Here is an 11,043-nt window from a genome sequence, read left to right as displayed (position 1 = left end):
TTCGGCAAGTGGTCGCCAAATTGGGAGGGGCAATTCGTTATTCATAAAGTTCTCGGCAAGGGAGCATACCATCTTAGGGATCAAACTAGTATAGTTCACAAGTTGCCAATCAACGGGGGGTTTTTAAAGAAATAATATCCAGTCACATAGGAAATGCGAGAATAAAAGTTCATTTCATTAAATTCGCAAAAAGGTGTATAAATGGAGTGGGTCGATCAGTTATAATCAAATAATTCTAGGGTGATGAAGGTAGGAGAAACTCAAGAATGGCCTTCAACTTCATCCGCCACACCTCACCCATCGTGACCTCAGCTTGCTGATTCCTTTTGTCCATCTTCAGCTGCTCGACCCGCTTCACACTAGTCGTGTATTCGATTAAGCAAGATTTACCGCTCGACTCAAAATCTTTTGCAAGCTTAGAAGCAATTGCCAAACCTTCGATTTTGGAGTTTGGTAATTTGACGATCAAGGTCGGCCAAGGTCTATTTTTTCGCCTTTAAAACTTCGACCTGAGGACGAAGAGTGTCTCGAGCAATTGTTGCAGCTTTCGAGTCGTCTTCAGCCCGAAGAGATTTCTCGAAAGTACCGAAATATTCTTAGGTTCGTTCCAAGGTAGAAGATGCTTAAGTAATAGCCTCAGTGCTCAATTGATCGTCAGCTGCAAGGTCGTTCAAACATGCACCCACTGAATAGAGGCACTGGCATTCGAGAACTTGCGAAGTTGAGAAAAACAAGAGTTCCTGCAACCTAACAAGAGCAGTCGATTTGGTCAGCTCGGTTGTAGCTGCCGAAGGGCCAGCCGCCCCCGAAGTACTCCATAAGAGAGCATCGAACTCAACTTCCCATGAAGGCTGCACAATGAAAATAATTTAAGCGAAAGGAAAATTGTAAAAGAATGTAGTAGAGAGAATTTGTTTTAGACCTGCCGAGATGAGACTTTAGCCATGTCTCCTAGTTCATTGATCAAACCTAGAAAGCTTAATGGATGAGCCTAGTGTTTTAGACTGCTTCTTAATTCACGCGGCCGATGAAGGTTATTTACATTCGACGGCCACTGAGGTGGCCAGAAAATATAGATAACACCCTTCGGCGCATAGAATTTTCGGTGAAATGAATAACTGGGCATTTGACATTTAATATTTTTCTCGGTTCAGACTCGTTATAACAAAATTGACAAGAGAAAGTAATCGAGCCTTACAAAAGCCGAAGTCGTTTCTTGAAAGGGAATGTCGAGGCCTTGGTCCTGCGGGTGAATTAGAGTTTCTAACGTCGCTTTAGGTTAAAGATATGCCTTTTCCGTGATCGGCTGTAAGAGGATCAACTTGGTTGGTCGCCTCAACCACAAGGGGAAGATCAATGGAAGGAGGTTCGGTTGGTTGAAAACGACTCGCTGGTGGGATCTCGTCACTTTTGTCATCCTAAAACAAAAAGAACTGTTAATACTTTTGAATTTAATGAGTGAAGGAAGTTACCAACATAATCATACCTCTTGTAAGATGATCGCTGATTGTTTTGGATTCTTGGGGAGATTCTTTCTGATTGAAGGGTTGCCTCCCCCAGGACGTGTGCTATGGTCGGCTCCGGAGCTGCCGGCATTTCGACCAACGGTACAGTAACTGGTTCGACCACGACCTAAGGGACCTCAAGGGCCGGGTGAGCTTTGGGTGCCGGGCTGGTTGAAGTTGGCCATTTCTTCGCCGAGCCTTAGATAATAGGAGTAGGAGGAGAGGCACTAGGAGCGGTCCCTCTGGTGGTATGGCTGGAGATAACATGAATCTCCCGTGCTCTTTTCTAAGCCAATTTCTTGATGTGTTTTGTGGGGCGAGGGGCTTCACTTACCGTCTCAGTGTCCTGGCGAGGCCGTTTGCTCGGTGTGCTTTGCACAGCGGTTTTAAATTTCTTGGAGGAAGGGGCCAATTTTTTCTTGGCCACAGTCAAGGTGACCATGTTTGCCTGTGTCAATACTCGATCACCTGAGAAAGCGAAGTCTAGTTAGTAAAATCGATTAAGTGTTCGAAGAATAAAGGTAGAGATAGTCGTATACCCTGGGGCATCTCTTTGGATTGAGGGGCAGAAATATTTTTGGGTTTGTTCACCAAAAATTTTGTTGACTATGTTTTCGACCGAAGCGCCAAAAAAGTCATAGGTATATTCTTCCCACCAGTCACCGAAGTTGTCGGTGCAGAGAGATTCAGGAATAGTTGGTCGAAGGTGGAATTTCTTACACCGTTCTTGAAACTCTTTTTCAGTGTCTCTGCATTTCCTTTCTAAGGAACCAGATAGGTGTCCTTAGCTTAGAAGATAGCAGGAAGTAAATAGAGGCACCGGGCAACCTTGGAGGTAGCCAAGCTGACGGGCAGCAAAGTGCGGGTGGTAGACTTCCAACTTGCTTGGCGAGCATCGCAACCGAGGGGAAGGTCACAAGTTAACACGAACGACCCTCAGTTTTGACGAAAACTAGCATCTTCACTTTCATTCCAGGTTGATGTGGGAAGTCTGATGGAGTGAGGGTATTCCTGACTACGACATATCAAAAATTCATCGTCGGAAATGACGTCTAGGCAAATAAGTGTTTGAAGATTTCTTCAGCTTTGTGAGGAGGCATTGGTCGAGGAGACAGTTGAAGGTCGAGTGAAGCAGTGGATTAGAGGTTAGGGATTTCTGGCCGAAGTGTGGAGAAATAAACCTGCAGGCAGAGTTGGAATACCCAAAGAGGTCCGTTCTAGAGTGGATCGATCTTGTTGACGGTTGTTTCAGCCAAGCAGCGCAGAAGGTTGGTAAGGATAACCGGACTGAGCGCCAGAGAGTGACCAGTAGCCAGGGCTTCCGCCACTGGCATATTTTTGACCAGACACTTATTTGACTTGGTACAACAGATAAACTTGTTGTACCAGTAAAATAGGAAGGCCTCATGTTCGCCCTTCCGCAGACTCGCCTCCCACGACCAACAAAATGGAGGATGAGGGTGTTGTAGTTCAGGAAATTCTTATGCAATTTTTGAACTTCCTCTTTTGAAAGCTCTTGACTTTCTCGGCTCAACGTCTCGACAACCCATTCGTCGAACAGCGCCTTGAGGTCGAGGTTTGATGGGCATCCAATAAAGGTGGCGTCTATTGGAATGCCAGAAGGAGAAGTCTCGAGGATAGCCAAGATGTCGAGGATGGTGAGGGTGATAGGGCTGAACGGAAGGACCATGGTGTTGGTGGCCGAGCACCAGAGGCTTAGGGCTGCCATAAGGAGTTCTTTATCCATGGTAATCGCCATGGTCGAGAGCTTAATGGCGTCGTGGATGCCGAGAGCCTCCCATTTTTTACCAAAGAATTTTTCCATTCGTACGACCCAGGCTGCCCAATGCGCGATGGTCAAAGGCCAAGCTCCTTGAGGCTTTGTTAGGCACCACTTCGACCAATCAAAACCTTGCAGCAAATGAGCCAGGCAGTGTTCTTTGAATAGGTTGGTGATGGATGATGGCACTGCGTCCTTAAAGAGTGGGCTTAAGATTTGGTGAGTAGTCTTTAGGTTCCTCTCGAAACGCAGGGTCTTGATGGCGTTCCAATCGATGAAGTCCTTGCACTTGTTGCACTCATTTAAGAGCTGGGAGATGAAGGGTGCCATTGATGAAGGCTTGAGGATTTCGAAGATGAAAGCTTGGAATTTTCTGGTTTTTTGAAAGTCTGATAGCAAAGTGGCGAGAAAATTTCAAGGGTTTTGGAAAGCGTAAGGTACGAATGGAAGAGATTCAGATATTTATAGGCATTTGGGAAGGAAGGCTAAATGTTTGAGTTTCAAAATTAAGGATATAATCGAGTGGGAAAGTTGCTAATCATTGTAGGTGTTCAGAAAATCTAGGCGAAAAGACCGAGGTTTTCGCAGTTTGAGGACGTACTATTGCGTGTTGCGGCGGGTTTAGTGCAAGAGAGACGTTTCAGCGGTCGCATGTTTTCAAGGGTCATGATTAAGGGCTGCAAGGTTAACCAAGGAACCGACATGTGGCAGGACAGTTGGGAGAATCGAGATCGTGGGATCATGTCTCATAAATGCGCATGGTGGTATTTCTCAAGAGGATTCAATGATTGTCTTTAGGTTAGTTTCACTTCTTCCTGGTTGAGGCTTGAACCAAGGAGTGTAGGTCGACGACCTTAGAAGCGAGGCGGCAATGTTTGGGCCCAAAATATTAGTTTGGGCCGAGTTTAGAATTGTACTTGGCCCAGAGACTGTACTTAGGAGTCGTTGGGAGTCATCCGGCTTATAGGCCACATAGCCAAGGCCGGCCTTGTCTTATTAGGAATCCGTGGTGAGTTGAATCCTAATATAAGAATGAGTTTTGACAGGATAAGGATGATGAAGTTTGGGATCGAATGCGGCCTAATAAGAGGGTTGAGTTCAAAGTCCTAGTAGGAGTAGGACTGGCCGAGATAAGGTTGGATCAGGGGAAGGAGTTCTAGTTAAAGTATGGTTATGATTCGATTGGAAGCAGGATGAATACTATAAATAGAGGGAGAAAGACATCATTGAAGACCCCTCCAATTCAACACACAACCTACCTTGCACAAACCCTCGCTTTCGCGAAACCTCTCAACAACCTTGAGATTTTTATTTTCTTTTTTCGCCGACACATCTTTAGTTTGGATAAACAGCACTGTGAAGGCAACCGGTGAACATCTTCAATTTAGATAAACAACACTGTTGCTGTAGAATCAACCGACCCCGGAGCACCTTCAATTAGCATTGCATCTAGGCCGACTGGTTATTTATCCAAGTCTTGGTCGAAAAGGGTTTTCGAGTCCTTATTGGCAAAGGTCATCTCATCAGCCTTCTCGGCGAAGTGAGGTGTTACAAATTACTGGGCTCGACACATTGGACGCTGAGTTGTTTATGATTGGTTATTCATAAGTAGGTTTTAGAGTTCGGCATTCTGACGGCTGAACTACTTTCACAATCAAGACGTATATTTGTTTTGAGTACTTGTGCCCCTCTTACGAATATAATCACTGTGACCGAATCCGACGTCGACGATTTGTGAACTTCGCAGAACTAGTAGCCTTGTCTTCAGGCTCTAGAACCTGAAGGTCGAGACGTGTTCCTTCCTCGGCTGCAGTCGCAAGATCAAGAAGTCAGCAGAGCACTCAACGCAACATCAACACATTTTACTCCTCGGCCGAGCTCGGCTGACGAGTTGGCACGCCCCGCATCAACCGAAAGACGTAGTTAGCTCATTAGTTACTCGGCATGCGCGCCACGTAGGCTTGGTAGTTTTTAGGGTCAACACAAAGATATGCTATAATAATGCTAATGACGTTTAATTAATATGTATTATATGATTAATTATATCCTCTGCCATTAGCTTAATTAGTTTAAACAACTTAAATGGTTTCACTTAATTAAGCAGCTATAGATAAGAGAAAGGGCTTGCTAGTCAATGTTGTTCATTACCAACTTCTATGTTCATTGCATTTTGGCTGGAAACATAGATACATGGTAGTAAATATATATAGGAAAATGTTAGGGAGATAATTTATTTGAATTATATTTTGTAAACCAAATAATGTGATGGTTGATGATTTGATAGTTTTTTTAATGATTTAAATAAGAAATTCAATCATCAACAGTCATATCATGTCATCTACAACATAAGATACAGGTAGATGGTCTCTCTAGTATCATCCATATATATGTGAAAAATACTACGAAAATCATCTTTTTAGGTCAGAATTTGTAGACCACGTGATTGTCAATTAACTTTGGTTTCCCTTTCAATGATTTGAAAGAAAAAAAAAAACAACCATCAACAATCACATTATGTGGTTTATAATATATGGTGTGTGTGTGTGTGTGTGTGAGTGTTAGCATATGGGGACACACACTTTTAACACACGTTTTCGCGGGGCCCTCTGCATAATGTATTGTAACGATCCAATCATCTATCTATTATGTCTTACCTTAAATATCATGTCTACCAAAAATCATCCGAATTCGAAGCCATATGATCGCTGTTTAAATTTAGTGTTTCTTTATAGAACCATTCGTCAATTTTCTTCACCGCAAATGGATGTTTTAATGGTTTTGAATTTATCTAATTTTTTGCAAGGAACTATGAATCATGTACTACAACATAGGATTCAAATCGTTGAAGTACATTACGAAGTGGGCCTTACAAAATAGGTGTGAAAACGTGGGTAAAACGTGTAGTATACTAGATGTGAATATAGGAAAAATGCCAAGGATAACATTTGTGTTGATTAGAGTTTTCTTTTTGTAGGGCTTATATGAAATACCCTTTTATTTAAGAATATTCATCCTAGTTTGTGAGTCCGGTTTTCAAGAATATAAAATTAGTAGAAATTATTAGTAATAAGATTCTGAATGTAATATACAAAATAATCAGTGGTTTACTAATTAGAATACTGTGGATTAATGCATTGAAGCGTAGCAGTCTACTAATTTAAAATTACTCAGTAAGACAAACCACTATTAATACTTTGACTATTTTTCGAGACGAATAATACTTTGACTATTGGTCTCTAATACAACAAAAAAAATCACAAGAACCATCAAGGAGTGCTTAGCTACTTAATCAACTAATTAGGGTGAATCTACAAATGTTAAACATGAATTAATGCTAGGGAGACTAAATTTTTTAAATCAAATTTGCAAGGGTAATACTAGGGAGACTAAATTTGTAGACAAAATTTGCAAACTAAATAATGTGTCATCAATAGACATGAGCACGTTTATTGATACTTAAGAGATAATCAAATCATCAACTTCTATATCATATAATTTAGTATATTTCGTCTACAAATTTAGGGCTAGTTTGGTATTATTATGTTTTAAAAAAAAATTGTTTCTGATATGATGTGAGAATAAACAACTGTAAAATAAAGTTGTTTAGTGTTTGGTAAACTTTTTTGTTTTGAAAAAGTGCTTTTAATAAAAAAAAAACAATGTCTAAGTGTTTGGTAAACTTTTATATAAATTGCTATGAATATGTTCAATGACTAAAAATGATATGATATTTAATGTGATATAATAATTATCAAAGACAATAATGTAGGCGCTAAGATTGTAATTTTGTAAAATATGTGGGGGTATACTTGTCATTTGAAAATTTTATTAAATGAGCATTGATTACTATGCTTTGAAAAAAAAAACACTTTTTTATAAGCATGGTAGATCCTGCTTCACTTTTCTATACTTTTCTACTTTTATTGGCAGAAGAATTTTTTTTTTTAAAAAAAACATTTTTTTTTACCAAACACATTTAATGTTCCTGATTTTTTAATACGCTGATTTTTTTTTTAAAGCACCACAATCCCAATCCCTAGTATTACTCAATTTGCAAACCTAACGATGATGTTGTAGATGATTTGATTATTAATTAAGTGTCAATTAACGTGCTTGTTTTTTATTAGTGATACATCATTTGGTTTACAATTTGGTTTAAAAATTTGAATATCCCTAACATTATCCATCTACTAAATACACCATGAGTGAAGGGGAGGTGACTAATATATGGTAATTTACCAATTTATATTTTAGGCTTTTTATCCAAAATGATCAGTGAGATTGTATAACTCCTTATTTTGGTCACTGAGATTTGAAATAAATATAATTGGTCCCTGAGTTTGTCCACCATCAATCATTTTGTTCATTCTGTAAAAAAATCTCCATTAAATAAGGGTAAATGACAAAAATACCCTCAATTTTTGTTAAATCATTTTGGCCTACTGTAGTTTCTTCATTTTAATCTTTGTTTAGCATAATTATTCACAGAAGAATCAAAATGATTGATGATGGACAATCTTAGGGACCACTTGTATTGATTTCAAATCTCAGGAACTAAAGTGAGGAGGAGGAGATATGCAAATTTCAGAAACCATTTTGACTAAAAAAACCTATATTTTATTAGGATTAATTTTAAACCAAATATCGATGGAGTACAAATGCTAACATGACCTTTTGAACAGAAAACTACCAAATACCGGACATATTTCCCCAAACAATGGAAATCTGACTTCTTGTTGGGCTGTCACCAACATTTGGTAAGCAACTAATTGTAATACTTAATCACGTAGTCGATGGATAAAAGAAAGTTATCTCCGTTCCCTCGGGAACTTCGAATAAGATTTGCATGGTTCCTACGCAAAGATGATCACACATATATTGACAGAAAATTGTTAACAGAGTTGACGACACTGATTTCAATGCAGCAGTTTCACTCCAGCAAACAATTCTCCAGAAGAAAAGAAAACAATGCAGATTAGAGTTCCTAAAACTGATTCTATACAGTGAAACCCAAGTTAGGATGCAGCACCTCAAAGTTTGAGTTCCAAGTTATGCTGTGTTCACATTTCCAACCTTAATAGCTTAATCAAAAGTAATTAAGAAGATACACGAAACAACATTTCTGTTAACAGAGTACAATAAAAATATTTTTGATTTTACACTAAATCGACCACGTATGATGGGTGCATATTCTCATATATTTTTATCATATACTTTCTTTGGATTTTGTATATATGAATGGGTTAAATGCACTAATTTATATTGTTTTAATTTATAGGTATTCAATATTGGAGTTATGCAAAAATGAAGTAAAAAATAAGCTTTTTCGGGTGTGTAGAGTAATTTCAATGGAGCAAGAGGCTAATTAACTGCACCAATGCATATGTGTTACAACAAGAAGATGAGACTGCAATGGTTTTGGAAATCAAATGGACATGAGAGTGCTATTCAATGGATTTAAGGAGAGACATAATTATTTGATTTTATTATTTCCGTTTATTTTCTTTTTATTTAATAAGAACTTAAAGTGCATTAGTTAGGATGTTAGTGGGGTTTAATTAGTTTTTTTTTTCTTGTCTTTGCCATGGGTCTTTATATGGAGATTGATTCTCCATTGTGAGTTACTATGCCACCAATCCACCAAATAACATCATTTTTCATAGGGAGCTGCGGCAAGGAAGAGAAGAGGGGAAAGTTTTTCTAGTTTCTTTTCTTTGCTGGGGCTACGATGTAGCCTGATCATGAATACTTAATTGTCTTGTGACATTATTATTATCAAGTTTTTCATCTTTATTATCTTTTACTATTCGTAATGCGCTTGATTTTTATTTTGATGCTTAATCACCATCTAAGTTTTAGTTAAGTTGATTTGATGCAAGTTAGAGTAGATGTCATACTTAACTTGGGTTTAGTTTCTTGCAATTGATACCATAAACACCTATTTGTAGATGCCATGCAATTAGAGTTTATGTGATTTTCCAACGATTTCCATAGAGCTTAATGAGTTCTTATTTGTTTAAATCCATCCAGATGCCATAGAGGGTTAACATGTAAGGATACTTTTGATGCAACCAGATGCCATGATCATTAAATAATTTAGGAAAAATCGATCATCAATATTGGAGAACTACTTGAGCATAACATATTAAGGGAATTAAGTAGAATTGGTTACGGTGAATTCGGATGGCCTAGGTTTTATTTTCTCATGTTTTTAATTTTATTATTTTATGCATTTTATTTTAAAGTCATATTTCATCTTTAGTTTAATTCAAATCTTCTATCTTTTCCGTTAAAGCTTCTCAATTATAATTTGTTTCAATTTAGTTAGTAAGACTTTTAGAATCAATTCGATCTATGTGGGACGATATTCGTGCTTATATGTTATACAATCATCCGATTCGTATACTTGTGAGCACTAAAATTTGAGACTTAATGAGTTTAATTTTTGTTACAATTTACTCAACAACGTATAAAAGCCGCCTATCCCCGAAGGGACGATAAGAATATATTCTAGCTACACCAAGTACTCATTTTTGGTGGTGCAGAGACAGTACATCAAAAATGAGTATTTAAGTCGTGCAGTTTAGGGATGAGAATGCATGCCAACGATTCAACATTGCAAAACATTCAATGGCTTTGTACTCAAAAGCTACATGGCCTGCTCCCCACATGAGAAAGCAGGCGATGTTTTTGAGTACGAATCGGCCCATAACTTATGACAAAATACCATGGCAGTTTGGTCATTAGTCACTGGATTCTTGGGCAAGGATGCTAGTCCATTCTTTTCAGAAGATGCAACATAGTAAGAGGGAAAAGTACTTTCACGAACACACAACAATAAAACTCTCTATGGTACTATTCTATTATTCTATATAGGAATAACTACTTGTGGTCTCAATTTGGCTAGTTATGTATAAAAATAAACTACACATTGCAATTATTGTTGGTCCCATATTGAGAAAACTCGCCTCTAGTAGTAATAATTGTTAATAAGTATAAAAATATTTGCTATCACAAAAAAATAATTATAATGAACTAAAATATTTCACTATAATTGTTTGGAACAATGTTTTATTTTCAAAGTTAATACCAAGCCTTTGAGCTTGCGAGTACGTAATATCTCGCCAACATTGTTGACCTATATTGACTTAGAAATGCCACATAATTTGCCATGTCATCAATAATGCAGTTGAGAATTAGTTAGGGTGGTTATATGTAGCTTACAAGGAAAGGAAGTTAGTTAGGCTACAAGATGTATAAAAGGCTGATTGCAGCTTATTGTGTGTATGAAGAATCCTTTCGATTAATACAATCTCTCTACTTTCTCTTTGCTTTCTCTCTCTAGTTTTTCAATTGCTTTCTTACTGTATTTTCTTCTTCATTTCTACAATTCAATTACTTCTGTTAAGATGGTATCAATCGGCCAGATGATCCTTGGTGTTATCTCTTCCGCTGACGAGTTCGTTGAAGTTCTTGGAGGTTCGCTGTAGTTCTGATCGGTTTTCTTTGGTTCTTGGATCGTTGAATTGAGTATCAGGTCGATTACTTTCCTCCTTTTATCTTTTGCACACCAAGTGTTTGTGTTTTTGCATCAGTGAAGAATTATGGCGATTTTAGGTGTTTTCTTTGGTTGTTTGTCTCTGGGTTCTTTGATGTATATGATTAAGGCCGATGCCAAGAATTGTTGATGGTAGAAGAAATATATGTGTATTGTCAAAAATTATGTCAATTGTTTAAGTTTAAGAGTTTTATGAATTG

General features: G+C 38.0%; 1 long non-coding RNA gene across 1 annotated transcript; it reads right to left on the bottom strand.

Moving 5' to 3' along the window:
• Positions 1-244: 244 nt before the first annotated feature.
• On the bottom strand, positions 245-1,970 carry LOC126596901 (uncharacterized). The gene is made up of 3 exons (XR_007614064.1): positions 1,487-1,970; positions 1,199-1,418; positions 245-851 (listed from the first exon to the last, which is right to left on the bottom strand). It is a non-coding gene; the product is annotated as an uncharacterized LOC126596901 (long non-coding RNA).
• Between the last annotated feature and the right edge of the window lie 9,073 nt (positions 1,971-11,043).

The sequence above is a fragment of the Malus sylvestris genome, chromosome 13, assembly GCF_916048215.2.
Source record: "Malus sylvestris chromosome 13, drMalSylv7.2, whole genome shotgun sequence".
Taxonomy (NCBI): domain Eukaryota; kingdom Viridiplantae; phylum Streptophyta; class Magnoliopsida; order Rosales; family Rosaceae; genus Malus; species Malus sylvestris.
This window is presented reverse-complemented; position numbering and strand designations above follow the sequence as displayed.